The following is a 6,007-nucleotide window of genomic DNA, read 5'->3' on the forward strand; positions in this document are numbered from 1 at the left end:
TCCGCGAACGAATTCGCCGTCGGTTATAGCTTTAACGACTGCGCCCGTGCAACGTGTTTTCGACGTTCCCGGAAAATTATTAGGCCGTATGAAATTCTGTGCGAAAACAATTCCTGTTCGCGCGCACGAGATTGCCGGCCGGAGTCATTTAACGCCTAATGTTTGTTCGCGTTGCGGTAATTCGCAGTTCTACAGTGGCGTCTCGATTATTCGAGTTCGAAATTGACGGTCGAATTCGTTTTATTTTCGATCGATTGTCGCTCTTCTGTGGTTTCGCTGTTATTACTTCGGACGATAAAAAAACAATATAAATAATAAATATCGAGGAAAATGCAGTTCGGTTGACGTTTTGTTTCTTTCTAACTTTTTGTTTCTTTTTGCAGTTGTAATTTTTGTGACACCTTTCTTTTCCTTAAGTCAGCTGTGTTCGACGAGTATACTCGTCGCGGAGAAGTGGCGGTATTTTGTGTCACAACGAGTATACTCGTCACGGAGAAATTGCAGTATTTTGTATCGAGACGAATATACTCGTCACGGAGAAATTGCAGTATTTTGTATCGAGACGAATATACTCGTCATAGAGATATGGCAGTATTTTATGACGCGACGAGTATACTCGTCATAGAGATATGGCATGATTTTGTGTCAGGACGAATATACTCGTCATGAAGAAATGACAGCATTTTGTATCAGGACGAATATACTCGTCATGAAGAAATGAAAACATTTTGTGACAGGACGAGTATACTTGTCATGGAGAAGTGACAGTATTTTGTGTCCCGACGAGTATACTCGTCATAGAGATATTGCACTATTTTGTGTCGCGACGAGTATACTCGTCATAGAGATATGGCAGTATTTTGTGTCGCGACGAGTATACTCGTCATAGAGATATGGCAGTATTTTGTGTCAGCACGAGTATACTCGTCAAGAAGAAATGACAGCATTTTGTATCAGGAGGAGTATACTCGTCATGAAGAAATGAAAGCATTTTGTGTCAGGACGAGTAGACTCGTCATGGAGAAGTGACAATATTTCATGTTCCGACGAGTATACTCGTCGTGGAGAAGTGGTATTTTTTTGTGTCCCGACGAGTATACTCGTCATGGAGAAGTGGCAGTATTTTGTGTCAGGACGAGTATACTCATCATAGAGAAGTAGCAGTATTTTGTGTCAGGACGAGTATACTCGTCATGAAGAAATGACAGCATTTTGTATCAGGACGAGTATACTCGTCATGAAGAAATGAAAGCATTTTGTGGCGACCATTGGCTACTTAAATTGTAATTTTAGTGAAAACGAAAACGTATTCTCAAATTTCAAGACGTTTAGAATATTATATATTTATATATTAAAATATTATTTAGAATATCATTTAGAATATTTAGAATATTCCGTCTGACTTGTAGAATATTCATCTGTCCGCAGATACGGATTACAAAAAAAAAAAAACAAAGATGTCCAGCAAACGGAACGAACTTACGACTCGACCGAAATTCCCTGTTCAGATCGAAAGATCGCGTTAAATAACGTCGAGCGTATTTTCGCCGCGCCCTTTATTGTTATCATCCGCGAACACCGTGCCGATGTTTATGACAAAGATAGCAGCGTCCTATCTTTGGTCACCGCCCTCGCTGAGAGGCGGCGTCGTCGTCGGAATCGGAGAGAGAGACGCGTGCTCTTATTGCCGAGATTTCTTCGTAAATTGGGCCGGTCTATTAACATTAACAGAACCCGAGGGCGGCGGGACATTAACGGCGGAATCCGTTAACTCGTCCGACGGCCAACGTCTCGAGATTTCGCGGGGGCGTCGATGAAACACGCTGGCCAAGTCTCTTCGCGGGCACGCGATCGCTTTGTAGATTTATTCGTAGACAAACGCGGGGAAAAACGAGATCTTCGATTTCTCACTTCGCGACCGTTGCGAAGCGATTCGCGGCGCGACGTTTCACGGGGAAAATCGATTTGGTTTACCTGCGCAGCGTAAATATTGGGTTGGCAACTAAGTAATTGCCAATTTATTCAATGAAATAAAAAATTTTTTTTACTAGGAACGAAGTTTAATCTGTAATGTATTTTCCATTTTGTTCGACGACCTTTTGCCATCTCTCTGACAACTTGAAAATTCCACGCTCGTAGAAAGTCTGATCCTTTTTGGCCAAAAACTGAGTTTAGTGAGATTTTACAGCGTCGTCATCGTTAAAAGTTTTACCACGAAGGGAGTTGTCCAGGGATTGAAATAAGTGGTAATCCGATGGCGCGAGATCAGGGCTATATGCTGGGTGTAACATCAATTCCCAACCAATATCCATCAATTTTTGCCGAGTGGACAAAGACGTGTGCGGCCTAGCATTGTCCTGCTGGAAAATGACACCTTCACGATTGACCAATTCTGGTCGCTTTTCCTTGACCGCTGCATTCAATTTGTCCAGTTGCTAACATTCACGGATAATAAAAAATAACATAATAATAATAATAATAATTTTATAATATAACATTTACGGATATCATAGAAATGGGAGTGAGAGACATCTATAACTGAATTATATAGTATATTATATTAATAGTAATTATAATATATATAGAATATAATTATAGTAATAATATATATAGTAATAATAATATATTTATAGTAAATTATATTATATTATAGTATATTATATATTATATTAACATCAATTACTTAGTTGCCAACCCAATAGATCCATCGTCGAAGTCGGTGTCGTGAGCCAGAAAACGTTTTCTCGCGCGTTACGCGCGAGAAAATCAACGCAGTTATCGACCCGCGCCGGCCGTGTGCGAAGATAAAACCGATTTATTGCTCGGCAATTCGGCGATCGTTTATTGCCGGACACGGTAATTAACGTTTAATTAAGGCGAACCCCGCTCCAAGACATCTTATGTGAGATTCAATTGTTGCGATACATTCAAGCTTTTTGCAATCTCTCGTACAGTTCTGTGACGATTCGATTCAATTATGGCTTTGATTTCGTCGTCATCGACTACCGAAGGTCATCTTTAAGTGAAAAATTTTCAGACTGAGATTTCCTTCAGAACGCCATAAACTTCCCATATCTCTTTGTGAACCTCGGCCGCTTTCTTGCCTTTATAAGAATGTTCATTTGCGTCGAAAATGTCAATTTTTTTGCATTCCATTTTAAAATTGACACAGTAAACTATAAGTTGTAAACAAAACTACACGAAATTTGTTTCTATAGCAATCTAAATGTGTCAACTATCAAAGCTGAAGACAAGTAAAAATTATAACCTTAACAAAAGAACGACAACGCGAACATAACGCTATCTATCGTTGCAAACCGAAATTACTTTCTTGCCAACCCAATAGAAAGTGAAAATTTACCATTGGAAATATTGCTTCAATTATTTTATATTCTACAAATCCTAGTAACAAATATAATAAATATAATATAAAATATAATAAAATAATATTATTAATTATTATTAATATTATTATTATTAAAATATTAATATAATAAAATATATAAAATATAATATAATATAACAAATCCTAGTAATCCATTCAATTTGTTCAATGTATTACGATAAAAATGAATTTCGAAAGCCTAGTTAAAAAATTAGTGTCACCCATATGTGACAACTGAACGTATTAATCGTATCTCCTCTTCCCAAATCGTCCATTTTTGTTTCCAAGCTGAGTATCTATGCTGTATCCGAGCGTCAATTGAAAAGACTTCAATGTAGATCGTTGTCCATACTAACGTATTTCCTGGGTGTCAAAGATTATACAGGGTGTCCTGAAAATGTCACGGAAATAAGATGTTCCTGACGTCATTTGAAGCAACTTTCTCCTTTGCGAAAATTTTCTGCGAGGCTTCGTTTACGAGTTATCAACGAAAAACACTGACCAATAAGAGGCGAGCTCGGCTGGCGCGCGGCGGCCCAGCCAACGAGTGCACGGAGCCCGGCTCCGCTCATTGGCTCAGCCGTCTCGCGCCAAATGATCTCGCCTCTGATTGGTCACTGTTTTTCGTTGATAACTCGTAAACGAAGCCGCGGATTGCATTTTCGCTAAGGAAAAAGTTGCTTCAAATCAACTCAGGAATTCCCTACTTTCGGATTGCGAGACATTTTTGGGATATATAGTATAATATTATATTATATTATATATATAATATATAATAAATATATTATACTATATTATACTATAATACTATAATACTATAAAATATAGATATTTCGATTCGCGTTGTCCACTGCTCGCATCACTGTGCGTCGCCTCGTCTGGCCCAAAGGTTCGGTGACGTAGGTGTGCACGGCGACTGCTTGCGCGGAGGGAGAATGATTTATAGAAACGCGGATCGACCTAATCCTCGATGCTCGCCCTGGAAGCACCTACGCTCCGCTCCGGACCGCGCGCGTTCCGTTCGCTGAAACCCCGACGGTCCCTACATCCTTTTTAAAAATAATTACGTTCGGTTACCAGGGTACGCCGAGGCCGTGTGGGGGAGTGAACCAGCTGGGTACGAGCGGTCCACAACGGAAGGAGTACACACCGTCCGCCCCTAATAAATCGGAAGCGGCACCGATCCACACGCGTTTGCTTTTTTTTCTCTCCTTTCTCTTGTTCGCCAGCCTTCTTCGCAAGAAGGAAACGCCATTTACGCGGCCGCCTCGCCGATTGGTGGACACGATTAATTAAAAACGGCGTGGGGGAGAGCTAAATCGTCTAGCTCGGGGGTGGCTGGCCCCGTAAGATACACGGTGGCTCGCAACCGAGTGTTGCAACAATCTTTTAACTATTTCATTCTAAATTATTATTTCTAGCAATTATATATTTATAATTATTTATATATATTATATATTATATTATATTATAATATAATATATTATTTAATATATATAATATTATAATATAATATATAATATATATATCTATAATTATTTATAATAATTATTATCTTTTGGCAGACAGATTTTTAAGAAATTGTGAAGAATCAACAAATAATGAATATCACTAATAGACTAATTAATATTAATATTAAGAATTTAAGAATTAATAAATAATATAAAATAGAAGAAACTCTGTCGAATATCGCTAACATTTTTCGATTGTGTTTCATTGCTGATTCCATCTACAATTGATATTGTTGTACGAAGACGTCGAACGTGGATTAAAATGGAAGACGAATATTGTAACGAATTGAACATAAACGCTGGAAAAATTCGAAATTGTTGTATCACTGAAAAAAAACGATCGAATTCCCTTGTTCCAGAAAGCGCTGAATCGTTCCGTAACCGTATAATAATTTGATCTTCCCTCTCTCTTCGATCGTGAGTCAGTTTCGTAGAAATTCCCGGTTCGAATTTTTCTGATCGGCGATCGTCGGAGAGCACACGATTGGACGACAGTCCTCTGTCATCGCGAAAGTGTTGTCGGTCTCCGGTTGTTCGTTCGGTTCACATATATTGCCCTAGATTAAGCCTAGAGTTACACCCCCATCACTAATAAAAAGTAAACGTTCGACGATTTATCGTCGAGGGGCCGTTTACCCGGTCCCCTTTCTATAAAAACTTCGACCTGAATCGTTAAACTGGACGGCTGTAATCGTTAAATCGACCAAAACAAACTCTGAAACTCAGTTTTCAGAGGAAACATCGTTCGATCGATGTGGTTCTGTTAATCGAGATAATTCGGTTTAATTAAACTCCGACGACGATACAAACGCTTATATCCGTATTAATAGCATTTTCACGTCGGATTTCGCCGACGTGTAAATGTTACAAGGTGCTTGCGCAAACATTTCTTAACGATTCTTACTAATACGTTGCAGATAATAAGTAATCGTTTAGAATCGCGTCGATTACACAGCATTTTATCTGACTTCATCGATACGTTCGTCTTCGATTTCAATTGCGTTGCCTGGTGTTCGACGATTTATGTAATTGTAACGGACGCTTAAACGCTTAAATACTTAAAAAATATTTTAACAAAATATTCAGCGTACAAATATTTATCGAGAGAAAA

Source organism: Megalopta genalis, chromosome 2 (genome assembly GCF_051020955.1).
Source record: "Megalopta genalis isolate 19385.01 chromosome 2, iyMegGena1_principal, whole genome shotgun sequence".
NCBI classification, from domain to species: domain Eukaryota; kingdom Metazoa; phylum Arthropoda; class Insecta; order Hymenoptera; family Halictidae; genus Megalopta; species Megalopta genalis.